Consider the following 17,020-nt stretch of genomic DNA (forward strand, 5'->3'; position numbering starts at 1 on the left):
TTGTTGATCTGTGCAGCTGAAGGTGGGAACCTTCTCTCCTCACCGGGAGCCCTGGGGAGCTTCTTGTTTGTGGATTGGTGGAGCCAGGCCACCCCACCTGCTTAGCTCTGGGGATCAGTTACTTAGTTTCCCGTTTTTGGTCTCTGTTCATTTGGGGAAGGGTCATTCTGCTCGGGGTCCAGAAGGGTGGCAAAGGGACCCCCGTGCCATCAGGTATTACGTAGCCAGGACTGAGTGTCTTTCTTTGGGTGGCTCTGAATCAACAGCTTGCCGTGATGTGGCTTTTATTGCTCTTTTAAAGTTGTTCGCTGCTGTGGCCTTTTAGTTTCATTGTAACTTTTAGACTGTTTTCCCCCACACACCCTCCCCTGTCTCCTGTTAATTGTTCAGATGCTCAGGGCCTTACTCTGATTTAATAAATTGCCTGAAGCCTTGGTGAAGTGTGCTTATTCTCAGGTGAACTGGCTCCAGTTCTAGTGTTTCACTGGGATCCGGTGGGAGGGGGGCGGCTGGGTTGGGAACTTTAACCAGGTCTACCTTGTGTGCCTCCTTCACAAGCTCCACTTTAATTCCTACAGCGCAGTCCCTGCCTCAAAGGAGAAATTGGCAGCCAAGGCAGGAGGCTGTTTCGAGTCCTAGTGGGAGCAGAGATGGAGAAGAGCGTGAAGATGGAAGAGCAAAGCTTTGCAGGCCCTGAACCAGAAAACGTCTCCTGCAACATCCAGGAAAGGAGCCGTGCAGAGCCCTGGGAAGGAAGAGTGCAGCAGGACCAGCCTGGGAGCAACACCTGCTCAGACGTGGAGCTTCAGCCCTTCAGGAACGTCTGCTACCAGGAGGTCATGGGGCCCCGAGGGGTTTGCAGCCGTCTCCACCACCTTTGCTGCCAGTGGCTGAAGCCAGAAAAGCACACGAAAGCTCAGATGCTGGACCTGGTGGTCCTGGAGAAGTTCCTGGCTGTCCTGCCCCGGGAGATGGTGAGCTGGGTCAGAGAATGTGGAGTGGAGACCAGCTCCCAGGCGGTGGCCCTGGCAGAAGGCTTCCTCCTGAGTCAGGCAGAGGACAAAGACCAGGTGAGAGCATTTCATCTTGATAACTAACAGGGACTGTGTTCTTACTACTTATCTCAACATTATTTTACATGTCCTTTAAGGAAGGGATGCCCCAATTCCCAATGGTCCAACCCCCAAGTATAGTTGCTCTTCATGTGTAGAGCAGGCCCTCATTGGAGGATAGTTAAGCTAACACTGGATGGTTAAAATATGCAGTTCCCTACCAGAGGATGTAGTGATGGCCACCAATTTAGATGGTTTAAAATGGGGTTTAGACAAAATCCTGTAGGAGAAGGCTGTGGATGGCTACTAGTCCTGATGGCTATATCCTACCTCCAGGTGATGGCCCACTGTGGGGAGAGAATGCTGGACTAGATGGACCGTTGTTCTGATCCAGAATGGCTCTTCTTAGTTTCTCATGATGACAGGAGAAGTGAATGGGTTTGTGAAGTTCTGGGGAAGGAGGGGATCCTTCTTCAACTGGTGTCAGAGTCCTCCCAACAGAACAGGAACACCATTTGTAGACACCAACCTCCCGTGTTTACAGTGGAAAATGCTGGATATCAGAGAATGTCTGGGAGGTTCTGTCTTTCCTTTTGGCTGGTGTTCTAGCACTTTGCTTATAGAATCATAGAATAGCAGAGTTGGAAGGAGCCTACAAGGCCATCGAGTCCAACCCCCTGCTCAATGCAGGAATCCACCCTAAAGCATCCCTGACAGATGGTTGTCCAGCTGCCTCTTGAAGGCCTCTAGTGTGGGAGAGCCCACAACCTCACCAGGCAACTGATTCCATTGTCATACTGCTCTCACAGTCAGGAAGTTTTTCCTGATGTCCAGCTGGAATCTGGCTTCCTTTAACTTGAGCCCGTTATTCCGTGTCCTGCACTCTGGGAGGATCGAGAAGAGATCCTGGCCCTCCTCTGTGTGACAACCTTTTAAGGATTTGAAGAGTGCTATCATGTCTCCCCTCAATCTTCTCTTCTTCAGGCTAAACATGCCCAGTTCTTTCAGTCTCTCTTCATAGGGCTTTGTTTCCAGACCCCTGATCATCCTGGTTGCCCTCCTCTGAACACGCTCCAGCTTGTCTGCGTCCTTCTTGAATTGTGGAGCCCAGAACTGGACGCAATACTCTAGATGAGGCCTAACCAGGGCCGAATAGAGAGGAACCAGTACCTCACGTGATTTGGAAGCGATACTTCTATTAATGTAGCCCAAAATAGCGTTTGCCTTTCTTGCAGCCATATCACACTGTTGGCTCCTATTCATCTTGCGATCTACAACAATTCCAAGATCCTTCTCATTTGTAGTATTGCTGAGCCAAGTATCCCCCATCTTGTAACTGTGCCTTTGGTTTCTATTTGCTAAATGTAGAACTTGGCATTTATCCCTATTAAATTTCATTCTGTTGTTTTCAGTCCAGCACTCCAGCCTATCCAGATCACTTTGAAGTTTGTTTCTGTCTTCCAGGGTATTAGCTATCCCACCCAATTTGGTGTCATCTGCAAATTTGATCAGCGTTCCCTGCACCTCCTCGTCCAAATCATTAATAAAAATGTTGAAGAGCACTGGGCCCAGGACTGAGCCCTGCGGCACCCCACTCGTTGCCTCTCCCCAGTTTGAGAAGGTTCCATTGATAAGTACTCTTTGAGTCCGATTCTGTAGCCAACTGTGAATCCACCTAATAGTTGTTCCATCTAGCCCACTTTTTGCTCTTTTGTTAATCACAATATCATGGGGCACTTTGTCAAAAGCTTTGCTGAAGTCAAGATATATGACGTCCACAGCATTCCCACAGTCCACAAGTAAGTAAGTAAGTAAAGAAAGTTTATTTGTGTAGCCGAGGCTATTACAAACATATATATAATCAAATAAAACAGAATCATCAAATATATTACAAATATATAAGATTACATTACAAGGGAGGTTACCCGATGAAAAAAATGAGATCAAATTAGTCTGACAGGACTTGTTCCTGACAAATCCATGTTGGCTTCTAGCGATCACCGCATTGATTTCAAGGTATTTACAGATTGACTTCTTTATAATCTGCTCCAGAATTTTCCCAGGGATGGATGTCAGACTGACTGGTCTGTAGTTCCCAGGTTCCTCCTTTTTGCCCTTTTCGAAGATAGGGACAACGTTAGCCCTCCTCCAGTCGTCTGGCACCTCACCCATTTTCCATGATTTTGCAAAGATAATAGACAAAGGTTCTGAGAGTTCTTATCCCAGGGCTTAATTCTCAGCCCCCTGACAAAGACACAAGTTCCTGTGCTGTGTGGCTTTGAAGGTAGATCAACTTTGTGAACCGCCCAGAGAGCTCCAGCTATTGGGCGGCATTTAAACGTAATAAATAAATAAATAAACAAACTTTAGAATGAGACCTGAAAGTCAAACCAATTGGGAAATGCTGCCCTCGGCCCTGACCTGACCCATTTCATTCCTTCCCACCTCCCCCTTCTCTGTCTGGGATCCTCCCTCCTGTAAACAAAGTAAGTTTAAGAAAACTTAAACTTTTGGAGCAAATGCAGCTTTTGTGCTCACAGATGCGGGTTCTGATGCTTCTTGTGGTCATACCAATGTACAATAAATTACATGGACTCTTGATGGCATGAATCACAAAAGCTGCATTCGCTGCAAAAGACTTCAGGCACCTCTTGTCAAGCATTTTCTTGATATGGGCCATGATGACAAAGACCTGAGATTCTGGATTATTGAAAGGATCGGAGGATATGGGACAAGAGTAGACCATCAACTATGAAGGAGGGAAATATTCTGGATTTTCACCTTAAGGACATTACAACCACAAGGACTCAAGGAAGAGTGTAATTGGAGGCCTTGGTTGTAATCCTGTTCTTTTTTAAAGTACAGCTCTATTGTATTCCTTTTCTGTCATTGTTTTGTCATTGTTTTGATATTTATTTTAATTCTTATATGTAGTTAGTATTATTAGATTTGTATTAACTATGTTTTAAGCATCATATTAGTCCACTCAGTCCCTTTTAAGGGAGCATACAGGCCTGCTTGTGCTCTTCTTATGTTCTGATGATCACAGGAGAAATGAATGGATTTGTGAAGTTCTGGGGAAGGAGGGGATCCTTCTTCAACAAGTGTCAGAGTCCTCCCAACAGAACAGGAATAGCATTTGTAGACACCCAAACTCCCAGTGTCTGCAGTGGAAAATGCTGGATATCAGGGTTGAACTCTTAGCCCCCTGACAAAGACACAAGTTCCTGTGCTGTGTGGCTTGGATGGTAGATCAACTTTAGAATGAGACCTGAAAGAATCATAGAATCATAGAATAGCAGAGTTGGAAGGGGCCTACAAGGCCATCGAGTCCAACCCCCTGCTCCATGCAGGAATCCACCCTAAAGCATCCCTGACAGACGGTTGTCCAGCTGCCTCTTGAATGCCTTTGGTGTGGGAGAGCCCACAACCTCCCTAGGTAACTGATTCCACCGTTGCACTGCTCTAACAGTTAGGAAGATTTTCCTTATGTCTGGCTTCCTTTAACTTGAGCCCGTTATTCCGTGTCTTGCACTCTGGGAGGATCGAGAAGACATCCTGGCCCTCCTCTGTGTGACAACCTTTTAAGGATTTGAAGAGTGCTATCATGTCTCCCCTCAATCTTCTCTTCTCCAGGTTCAAGTGAAAGGTAAAGCGATTGGGAAATGCTGCCCTTGGCCTTGACCTGAGCCGTTTCTTTCCTTCTCTAATCTCTCTTCTCTGCCTGGGATCCTCCCTCCTGCTCCAGGTCCAGGGGATGTTGGCGAAAGCACCCACAGATTTCCCTGAGGCAGAGAAGGCTCCACTGGGCATCACACAGAGGCCTCTGGACAGGTGGATCTTGCAGGAGGGAGACGGAGGACCCTCCTCACTGGGTAAGGATTCGTGGACGTATTTCCCCATGGTGTCCCTCCCTCAATTATGCCTGAAGTGCATGAGCTGTCTTAATGTTCTCCTTGAGCCTGATTTTGCTGGGGGAGATACTCAGAAAGGAAATGTTGAGTAATGTGGTTTGAGGGTATCAGACTCACTCTGGCCCGGTCTTACGCACTCAACAACTAAGGTCCTCCTCCAGGCGCCTACTCAGAGGGAACATCAGAGGACGACAACAAGGAAGAGTGGTGGCCCCCCAACTGTGGAACTATCGCACTGACATTGTTATCTTTTCAGTGCCACATCAAGCAATATGTAATTAGCAATATGTAATTAATTAGCCTGGGTCTGTTTTTTTAGGCTCATAGTTTTAAAACTTGTTATAGTAGTTTTATATGTATGTGTTTATTGTATGTTTTCGCAGTTTTAAATATTTGGATATTGTTTTTAAGTGCTTTGGCTATGGTGTGGTAAAGAAATGCAATAAATAAATGAACACTGAAAATAAACAATGAAAATGGGAATAGTTAAGAATGTGAACTTACCTTCTCACCTTCCCACCTTCTTTACCTTCCTCACAGGGAGCAAAACAACCTGCAGGGGAAGTGAACTGATCCTGGGGGGTCCTTCTGGGCCTCGTTCGCTTGGTGGTGGAGTGGAAGCGGTTTCTGCACAGCCTGGGCAGGTAGGGGAGTCCTGGGGGCCTCCGTCTCCTGCACATCTCTTTGGTCCTGGAAGAACCTGCCCCTTTAGCCTTTGCTCTTCTCCATGATGGCTGCTAGGAAGGCTTTGAAGGTCACTCACAATGCTTTGGCATTCAGAAAGAGGACCTCACCATCCTTGTCTTCATGGATTGCTACATAATGCTTAAAGAGAACGTCATTTCTTCTTCTTCTTTCAGGGTCTGGTGACCTTTGAGGAGGTGGCCGTGCATTTCTCGGAGGAGGAGTGGGCTCTGCTGGACCCAGGCCAGAGGACTCTGCACAAAGAGGTCATGGAGGAGAATCGTGGGATCCTTTCCTCTCTGGGTAAGGAATGGGATTCCTATGGGTAAGGCTCCCTCTCTGCCTTCTTGCCAGATCCTGGAAGGTGGAATTTCAGCTCTTCTTTCTTTGTTCTAGTGCAGAATACAAATGTCATTGACTCTGAAGACATGACAAAACATTGAGAAAAGCCCATTGATGGACTTGCTCTGTGGCAGAGATGGCTGCCAACCCATCTTACTTTGCTGCTATAATTGCATCTGCGTAACATTGAAGATGTTACAGATATTATCTTAATGGTCTCCATGGAGGAGAGGAGAGTTCAGCCTTTTCAGAAGACAGCTCTGGACAGCTTGCTTTTTAAATTAAGATATAACTAGACATTGAAAATAACCATAAGGGTTGAATTCCCACTTTCCAGTTCCCAGTTAAATGATCTGCTAGGAGAAAATGGCAGATTTTAAGTGTATTTTATTTTATGTTGTTCATTTATTCTCTCAACTACTTTATATGAGCTATTCCATATAAATGAAAGCATTGTATGGCAATCTAGTTCTCAGTTCTATTGATCATTTGGGATATTTAATATGTTTAGAAGGATCTGCCTCACCAACGATTTTTTTTTTTATCCTTTGAATCAAATCAGCAACTGTGGGTTTTGTTCCAAGATTTCAAGATGATTTCTGTGTTTATACTTGTAGGTGATCACAGGGAGAGCAACAAAAATGGCCTACACCAGAGAAGGAAAACTGAAACTGAAGAGAAGAGGGAAAACGAATCTATTTCTTTGGAAGGATCAGATGTCTGTGAAACTCCAATACTAGAAGCACCAAGTAAAAAGAACATTCGTAAAAGGAAGAAACAGAGTAAAACTCAGAAGATTCATTCTAACATTCAATGCCTAGTGTGTGAAAAACAATTCACTTTCAACTCACAACTTAACTTGCATCAAAGAATTCACACTGGGGAGAAGCCCTATAAATGCTTTGAGTGTGGGAAATGCTTTGCTCTCAGCTCACACCTTAAGCAGCATCAACGAATCCACACTGGGGAGAAGCCCTATAAATGCTTAGAGTGTGGGAAATGCTTTGCTCTCAGCTCACACTTTAAGCAGCATCAACGAATTCACACTGGGGAGAAGCCCTTTAAATGCTTAGAGTGTGGGAAATGCTTTGCTCTCCGCTCACACCTTAAGCGGCATCAACGAATCCACACTGGGGAGAAGCCCTATAAATGCTTTGAGTGCGGGAAGACCTTTGCTCGGAGCACACAGCTTAAGCAGCATCAAGGAATTCACACTGGGGAGAAGCCCTATAAATGCTTTGAGTGTGGGAAGACCTTTGCTCGGAGCACACAGCTTAAGCAGCATCAAGGAATTCACACTGGGGAGAAGCCCTATAAATGCTTTGAGTGTGGGCAGACCTTTGTTCAGAGTTCAAACCTAAAGCAGCATCAAGGAATTCACACTGGGGAGAAGCCCTATAAATGCTTTGAGTGCGGGAAATGCTTTGCTCAGAGTAGCTACCTTAAGCGGCATCTACGAATCCACACTGGGGAGAAACCCTATAAATGCTTAGAGTGTGGGAAGAGCTTTGCTCAGAGCAAACACCTTAAGCTGCATCAACGAATTCACACTGGGGAGAAGCCCTTTAAATGCTTTGAGTGTGGGAAGAGCTTTGCTCAGAGCAGCAGCCTTAAGCTGCATCAAGGAATTCACACTGGGGAGAAGCCCCATAAATGCTTTGAGTGCGGGAAGAGCTTTGCTCATGGTATACAACTTAAGAGGCATCAAAGAATTCACACTGGGGAGAAGCCCTATGAATGCTTTGAGTGCGGGAAGAGCTTTGCTCAGAGCTTCAGCCTAAAGCTGCATAAAAGAATTCACACTGGGGAGAAGCCCTATAAATGCTTTGAGTGTGGGAAGACCTTTGCTCGGAGCACACAGCTTAAGCAGCATCAAGGAATTCACACTGGGGAGAAGACCTATAAATGCTTAGAGTGTGGGAAGACCTTTGCTCAGAGCACACAGCTTAAGCAGCATCAAGGAATTCACACTGGGGAGAAGCCCTATAAATGCTTTGAGTGTGGGCAGACCTTTGTTCAGAGTTCAAACCTAAAGCAGCATCAAGGAATTCACACTGGGGAGAAGCCCTATAAATGCTTTGAGTGCGGGAAATGCTTTGCTCAGAGTAGCTACCTTAAGCGGCATCAACAAATCCACACTGGGGAGAAACCCTATAAATGCTTAGAGTGTGGGAAGAGCTTTGCTCAGAGCATACACCTTAAGCTGCATCAACGAATTCACACTGGGGAGAAGCCCTTTAAATGCTTTGAGTGTGGGAAGAGCTTTGCTCAGAGCAGCAGCCTTAAGCTGCATCAAGGAATTCACACTGGGGAGAAGCCCCATAAATGCTTTGAGTGTGGGAAGAGCTTTGCTCATTGTATACAACTTAAGAGGCATCAAAGATTTCACACTGGGGAGAAGCCCTATGAATGCTTTGAGTGCGGGAAGAGCTTCAGCCTAAAGCTGCATAAAAGAATTCACACTGGGGAGAAGCCCTATAAATGCTTAGGATGCGGGAAGAGCTTTGCTCGGAGCACAAACCTTAAGGGGCATAAAAGAATTCACACTGGGGAGAAGCACTATTAATGCTTTGAGTGTCGGAAGATCTTTGCTCTGAGCTCACGCCTTAAGTAGCATCAAAGAATTCTATTAAAGCAGCCCAAAATAGCATTTGCTTTTTTTGCAGCCATTTCACATTGTTGGCTCATATTCAGCTTGTGATCTAGAACAATTCCAAGGTGGTTCTTGCTTGTAGTATTGCTGAGTCACGTATCCCCCATCTTGTAAATGTGCATTTGGTTTCCTTTTCCTAGGTGTAGAAGTTGGCATTAATCCCTATTAAATTTCATTCTGGGGGGCGCGGAGCCTGGCAGCCATGAAACATTATCTCTCTTTAAAAGGGCATAAATCTCAAATGAATATGTTGGAAAAGGACTATGAATGCTAATTGTTGGTGTTGTTGATATTTGCGAAAGTGGAAATGAGATAAGGAGTGAGAAAATTGATGCGGTCTTGGCTGGTGGGGCAGTCTCTTCAGAATGGAAATCGAAAGTGAGCTGTCTGTGTGCCGGGACTGTGTAAGCTGCTTGTTATTGTAATGAGATTTCACAGCGAACGTTGATTTGATTTATGGTGAATCTCACTCCTTATTAGAGAAGAATAAGCTGTTAATCACCGGAATTACAAAGAGATAAAAGCATCCTGGGCAGGACTGACAGACTGTGTTGACTACAAAGAGATAAAAATAGCCATGGCAAGGAGGGGAGCCGGGACGTTAAGAAAGAGATTTATGCCCTATGTCGAATACAAAGAAAAAAATTATAACCGAATGTGCAAAAGTTTTTTGGTCAAGGAAAAAACCCAGTAATCATAACCTCCCATGCCTGGAGAACTTGGCTTCGGAAAAAGTGCAGGGAGAGACAGAGATAGCAGCGGCAGATCTTAAAATGGCAGAAGGTGGCAAGGCACCAGTTGGCAAGGAGCCAGCCACCATGGCTGAAATTAAAAGCTTTATATTAGAAAATAATGAAAGTATCTTCAAGAAAATGGATCAACAGGCAGATAGATCAGATAAACGAATGGCAGTGCTGGCTGATAAGATTGCCCAGAACATTAAAAGTATAAAAGAATTGGAAGCAGGAGCAAATTTGATGGAGAAGAGACAGGACCTTTTTGAAAAAACTTCTAATGTGCAATTCCAGGACCATGAATTAAGGCTGATCCAATTAGAAGACCAGAATCATCGTTCATCAATACGCGTCAAACATCTTATTCAAGTACCAGGAGAGAACTTAAGAGATTTAATCCTGCAATGGTTCAAAGACATGATGCCTGATTTGGAAATAGAGGACTGTGATTTGGGCAGAATCCATAGAGTGGGGGGGCAAAATTATAAAGGAGCTAGTAGAGACATTCTGGTGAAATTTGGCAACTATTATGAAAAAGAGCAAGTTATGAAGAAATTGAGATCCATGGCCCTGCTACAATATAAGGGTAAACCAGTGCAAATTTACAACTATCTTTCTCAGCACACACTTAATTGGAGACACAGTGTCAAGCAGATAACGGAAATACTAGTGAAAAAAGCAATAAAATATGTGTGGGGCTATCCTGTATTTTTAAGATTTACATATGGTGGGGGGGGAGCACAGAGTAACCTCTTTGGATCAGGGTAAAGAGCTGCTGAAGAGCTTGGGTCTGTATGATGATGCAACTTTGGCTGAAACAGGCGGGAGGGAAGTGAGGCTGGGGCATCTGGGATATAATAGAACTGATAATTGCATTATGAGATAATTGTTGATGGAATTGTTAAAGTATAGAGACCTTGCCGGCCAGGCGAAGCACTGCCTCCCCCCCTCCCCCTTAAGTAGATGGCCGGAGTGATAGACTTGCGGGGATATGGGGTGGGAAGAGGTGGGGGGTGGGGTGGGGGGAAGGGGGAAGGGGGGTGGAGTGGGTTGGAGTAAGGGATTTGAGGTTTTTTTATGGTGTTTGTGTTTTTATGTATGTGAATTTGAGTTACAGAGCACAAGGGATCGGAAGAGACATCAAAAGTGTGATTATGGATAAAAAAATAAAAGTATCAACACTCAATGTTAAAGGTTTGGGGGCAGTCATGAAAAGGAGGAGAATAGAACAAATGCTAAATAAAGAAGGAGCTGACATAATTATGTTGCAAGAAACACATCAGGGGTTCGATAATGTAAATCAGATAAAAATAAAGTGGTCAGTTTATTATGAAAAGTCATTGGGGACTTCAAAAAAAAAATGGAGTGGCCACTTTGATTTTAAAAAAAGTGGATTTATATTAGAAACTATAAAAAAGGATGACAATGGTAGATTCCTTATGATAAAAGGTCAAATTGAAGGTAAAGTATATACAGTAGTCAATGTTTATGCCCCAAATGAGAGACATAGAGACTTTTTTATAAAATTATTTAAAGAAATAGAAGAATTCAAGGAGGGGTATGTTATCTTAGCTGGGGATTTTAATATGGTTATGGATAATAGATGGGACAGGTCAAACCCCACTAACGTTGAAAAGAGAAATAATATCACTATAATGAATAAACTAGTAAAAGAAAATGACAATGTGGATTGTTGGCATTTACTTAATGGAGCTAAGCCTGGGTTCTCATATTACTCCCCAGTTTATCATACATACTCCAGGATAGATCATATATTTGTCTCAAAAGAGTTTGCAACTAAGATTTGTAAAATGGAAATGGGGGTAATAAAGGTAACAGATCACACATTGTTAAGTTTAGAATTTACAGTTAAGAAGAATTACAAAGAAGCGTATAGGTGGAAAATGAACACAAAAATATTTAAGTATAATAGTGGTTGAAAAAATTCAGAGGGAATTGTCAGAGCCCTGGGAGATTAATGAAAAGGGAGGAACAGCAGGGTCAGTGGTTTGGGACACCATGAAGGCCGTAGCAAGAGGAATTTGTATTAGAGAAATGTGTAACTTAAGAAGACAACAGTATGCAGAGCAGGAGAAGTTAGAGATAGAGATTAGGAGTTTGGAGGAAGAATATTGGCAGGATAAAAATAAATATAAATTAATAGAAATACAAGCTAAGAAAAAAGAGTTAGAGAATATAAATATAGAACAGGTTCAGAAAAACATAATTTATATGAAAAGGGAATATTTTGAAAATAGTAATAAAAATTCTAGATTTCTTGCCAGACTCACACAAAAGGAAAAAGCGAGGAATGGGATAGGAGTATTGAAGGATAATCAAGGGAATTCTTATCATACAATGAAGGATAAAATAAAAAAAAATTCAGAAATTTTATCAGGAATTATATAAGGGTAAAGATATGCAAAAAAAGAAGTTGGAGGATTATATAGAAAGGTATATAAAGAAGGGAATAAAAATAGAACATAAAGAGCTAATGGAGAAGGTAATAACTCAAAGAGAAGTTGAAGATGTAATCGATAATCTGAAAGTGGGTAAATCACCGGGAGCAGATGGCTTAGGATCAGAATATTATAAGGTCTTTAAAGGGTTTTTAGTTCCGAAATTATTGAAACTTTATAACGCTATATTACAAGGAGAGAAGATACCAGAATCATGGGAACATTCATTGATAATATTAATTCCAAAACCAGATAAAGATTTGACTGTCCCTGACTCATATAGACCTATTTCATTAATAAATCAAGATGCTATTTTTTTTTAATCTATTTTGGTGACACGGTTAAATAAATTTATATCTGAATATATAGGAGAAGACCAATGTGGATTTGTGGCGGGGAGGCAGATGCATAGTTTAGTGGGAAGAGTCTTAAATGCAATACATGTGATAAAAAAATCTAAGATCAAGGCAGGAATTTTGGCATTGGATATTTTTAAGGCTTTTGATTGTGTGAGCTGGCAGGCATTAAAGATTATTCTAGATAAAATGGGATTTGGAAATTAATTTAAAACTATAATAGAACAGTTATATTCCCAAAATACAGCTGTAGTGGTGGTAACGACGGACTCACCGATAAGATACGACTAGCCAGAGGTACAAGACAAGGATGTCCGCTCTCGCCGGACCTGTTTGTAATGGTTATGGAAGTATTGGCGAACGCAATAAGAGATGATGGAGAGATAGAAGGAATTGGTGATGTAAGAAAAATAAAATTGAATATGTTTGTGGATGATACCCTATTGACTATTAAGAATCCAATAAGAAAAATAGATAGAATTAAACAACAATTGAGAGAATTTGAAGAAGTTACTGGATTAAGAATAAATTGGTCCAAATCAGAGATGATTTTGTTTAATTATACTAAGAAGGAAGAAAAGGAATGGGAACAAAAGGGAATAGAAATGAGAGTTAAGGAACAGATTAGATATTTGGGAATTAAAATTACAAAAAAAATTAGATAATTTAGAAAAGGAGAATTTAACGAGGTAAAAAAATAGGTTTTAGCAAAATTGGAAAAATATAAAAGATTAAATTTATCCTGGTTTGGAAGAATAGCATTAATAAAAATGAAGATTTTAGCAAAGATTAATTTTGTGTTTCGGATGTTACCAATAAAAATTTCAGAATTAGAGATAAAAAGTTGGCAAAATATTATAAACAAATATTGTAACTGAGATAAGAAAGCGAGGGTAAATAAGAATAAATGGTATTTAAGTCAAAAAAAGGGAGGAATGGGTCTCCCAAATATAAAACTATATTATGTAGCAAACAGGTTAAGACATATTGTAGAAGCAATTATAGGAGTAGGAGATTTAGATTGCATGGAGGATAAAACCACAAGTAATGTAGAGATGAGTTTGGAAAATGTTTTTTTTTAAGGAAGGAGGGATAAAATGGGTTGAAAGTATAGATAATCCACTCCTGAGGTCTCAATCGGAAATTTGGAGTAAATTTAAAGGGGATCTGCTTCCGAGCAACTCTCCTTTGTCACCGGTAATAATGTTAAAGAATTTCTCAGAGGAACTGAAGGGTAGATTAAGTAAAATATTAAAAGAGAAAAATAAAATGAAATTAAAGGATTGGTTAAGAGAAATAAATACAAGAAAAGATATGGAAGAGCTTTTAAAGGAGAAAAAATTAACTTGGTTATAGGCAATTAGAACAGTGGAATAAAAAGTGGATTAGAGAAAATAGAGTTTGTAGAGAATTGACAAAGTTTGAGGAATTAATAGTTAAAAGGGAAAAGTGTAAGGGAGGAAGTTTAGCATTAAAAGGGTTAATGAGTGAAATATATAAAATATTGCTAGAGGAAGGGCTAACGGATAGTGCAGGAAAAATGGTATGGGAGACAGATTTGAAGGTACAAATAGGGCGACAGAGCTGGGAGGGACTGTGGAAACAAAGAGTGTTGAGAAGTATGTCAGTGAGAATAAAAGAGAACTATTTTAAAATTTTGTGGAGGTGGTACCTAACCCCGATTAGATTGAATAAGATAAATGATCAGCATTCAGCAAACTGTTGGAGAGGATGTGGGGGAAAAGGAACGTATTTACATATGTGGTGGGAATGCAAATATGTACAAAGATTATGGAAGATGGTGTTTTCGGAAATTGAAGAAATATTGGGAATGAAGATAGAACAAACACCAAAAATTGCCTTACTGTCACTATATGAAGATTTAAAATGTGGAAAAGAAATGAAAGAATTAATATCGAGTTTGCTGACTGCAGCACGATTGATGATAGCTAGGAACTGGAAGATTCAAGGGGAATATTCTATTGAAGAGTGGTACAAAGAAGTATGGGATATAGCCATTAATGATAAACTGACATGTAATATTAAGTGGAGGAAAGGTATAACTAAAATAAACGAGTCTGAAGGAATTTGGAAACAGTTCCTAATATTTGTGTTTTCTAAGGGAAGTGGGAAACCACCAGGAGAGGAGAGTATGAGATTTTGGAAGCAGGAATAGATCCTGAGGTGGTGGGTGCACTTATATGTTAAGAATTATTATGATATTGTTATGATATGTTATGTTATAGTTAATATCTAATCAATATATATGTATTCAACATTTACTCAACATGTATGTAGTATGTTGTTGTTGTTGTTGTTTCCTTATTGTAATGGTGTTTGTTTAATTATGTGGAAAAGCAATAAAAATCAATTAAAAAATAATAATAAATGCTTTGCGTGTCGGAAGATCTTTGCTCTGAGCTCACGCCTTAAGCAACATCAAAGAATTCTATTAAAGCAGCCCAAAGTAGCATTTGCTTTTTTTGCAACCACATCACACTGTTGGCTCATATTCTGCTTGTGATCTAGAACATTCCAAGGTGGTTCTTGTTTGTAGTATTGCTGAGTCACGTATCCCCCGTCTTGTAAATGTGCATTTGGTTTCCTTTTCCTAGGTGTAGAAGTTGGTATTAATCCCTATTAAATTTCATTCTGTTGTTTTCAGCCCAGCACTCCAGCCTATCCAGATCACTTTGAAGTTTGTTTCTGTCTTCCAGGGTATTAGCTATCCCACCCAATTTTGTGTCATATGCAAACTTGATAAGTGTTCCCTGCACCTCCTTCAACATTTAATAAAAATGTTGAAGAGCACTGGGCCCAGGACTGATCCCTGCGGTATCCCACTCCTTACCTCCCCTCAGATTGAGAAGGTACTGTTGATAAGCATTCTTTGAGTCTGAGTCTGTGGCCAACTCTGTATCCACCCAATAGTTGTTCCATCTAGCCCACTTTTATCTCTTTTGTTTATCGGAATATCATGGGGCACTTTGTCAAAAGCTTTGCTGAAGGCAAGACATATGACATCCACAGCATTCCCACAGTCCTCAAGGGAGGTTGTCCGATCAAACAATAAGATGAGATTAGTCTGACAGGATTTGTTCTTGACAAATCCCTGTTGGCTTCTAGTAATTATTGCATTGTTTTCAAGGTGCTTACAGATTGACTTCTTTAGAATCTGCTCCAGAATTTTCCCAGGGATTGATGTCAGACTGACTGGCCTGCCTTTTCCCAGGTTCCTCCTTTTTGCCCTGGTTGAAGAAGGAACAACGTTAGCCCTCCTCCAGATATACGGCCCCTCACCCGTCTTCCATGATTTTGCAAAGATAATAGACGGTGGTTCTGAGAGTTCTTCCGCTAGCTCCTTCATTTCTCTAGGATGAAGTTCATCAGGCCCTGGAGATTTGATCTCATTCAAGGAAATTGGGTGTTCCTTGACTATTTGTTTATCAATCTCAGACTGCAATCCTGCCCCCTCATACTTGTGCTTCTCTTTTTTCAGGGGGGTCATAGACCCGCCTTTGGGAGAAGACTGAGCCAAAGTAGGAATTCAGCACTTCAGGCTTTTCTTTGTCATCTATTATCATTTACCCATCCTCGTCAAGCAGTTGAACCACCATTTCTTTCCTGTGTGTTTTACTATTCACGTATCGGAAGAAAGCCTTTTTATTGCTTTTAGCATCCCTCGCTAATCTCAGCTCATTCTCAGCTTTAGCCTTCCTGACGCCATTTCGGCACTTCTGTGCCACCTGTCTATACTCTTCTTTTGTAGCCTGGCCTTCTTTCCACTTCCTGTATGTATCCCTTTTTTGTTTTCAGATCATCCCAAAGCTTTTTGTGGAGCCACATTGGTTTCTTCTGTTGTCTTCTATCTTTTTTTCCTTGTTGGAATGGTTTGTAATGGTGCCGTTAAAATTTCTTTTAAAAAATACTCCCACCCATCTTGGACTCCTTTTCTCATTAGGGTCACTTGCCATGGGACCTTGCTTATCATAGTTCTGAGTTTATTAAAATCAGCTTTCCTAAAATCCAGAGTATGTGTACAGCTACACTCAGCTTTTGTCTCCTTTATAATCAAGAATTCAAGTACGAGGTGGTCACTTTCCCCCAGAGTTCCCGTAACTGCTACTTTATCCACTAATTCATCCCTATTGATCAATATCAAGTCAAGGATTGCTGATCCTCTAGTTCCTTCCTCCACTTTCTGTAGGAGGAAGTGATCGCCCACACTTTTAGCAGTATTTGTCTCCCAAAAGATTTCAGGGTAATTGAAGTCCCCCATCACTACTACATCACACTTCCTTGAAACACTGGCAATTTGTTTCTCAAAAGTTTAGTCCTCGTCTTCTCCTTGATTGGGTGATCAGTAGTAGACTCCAATTATAATTTTCTTTTTAGTCCTCACCACATTTCTTTTAACCCAGATGCTCTAGGTGGGGCTCCCAGTCTGATCCGCCTGTATTTCTGTGCAGCGATAGGTATTTTTAACATATAGTGCAACTCCGCCTCCCTTTCTATTTCTTCTGCTCTTTTTGAATGAGTTACATTCTTCAATTGCTATATTCCAGTCATGGGAGTCATTCCACCCGTTTCAGTTATACCTATCATGTCGTATTTGCCTTCACGTCATAAAAGTTCAAGTTCATTCTGTTTGTTTCCCACACTCTGGGCATTAGCATATAGGCATCGAAGACCATGTGCTTTATAGTCTGGCTTTGTTCCTATATTGTTTTGGACAATATTTTGGGGCGCTATTGGAGCTGTTCTCTGCGTTATGATGCATGGGCCTTCTTCTATTGTTGCCTTCAAGTTTACGTCTCCCAGCCCCA

The 17,020-nt window shown here is 41.6% G+C and overlaps 1 pseudogene; it reads left to right on the forward strand.

The window, feature by feature from the left end:
* Nucleotides 1-5,832: 5,832 nt before the first annotated feature.
* On the forward strand, nucleotides 5,833-8,558 carry LOC134395748 (zinc finger protein 420-like; annotated as a pseudogene).
* Nucleotides 8,559-17,020: the final 8,462 nt, after the last annotated feature.

This window comes from Elgaria multicarinata, chromosome 3 (genome assembly GCF_023053635.1).
Source record: "Elgaria multicarinata webbii isolate HBS135686 ecotype San Diego chromosome 3, rElgMul1.1.pri, whole genome shotgun sequence".
NCBI classification, from domain to species: domain Eukaryota; kingdom Metazoa; phylum Chordata; class Lepidosauria; order Squamata; family Anguidae; genus Elgaria; species Elgaria multicarinata.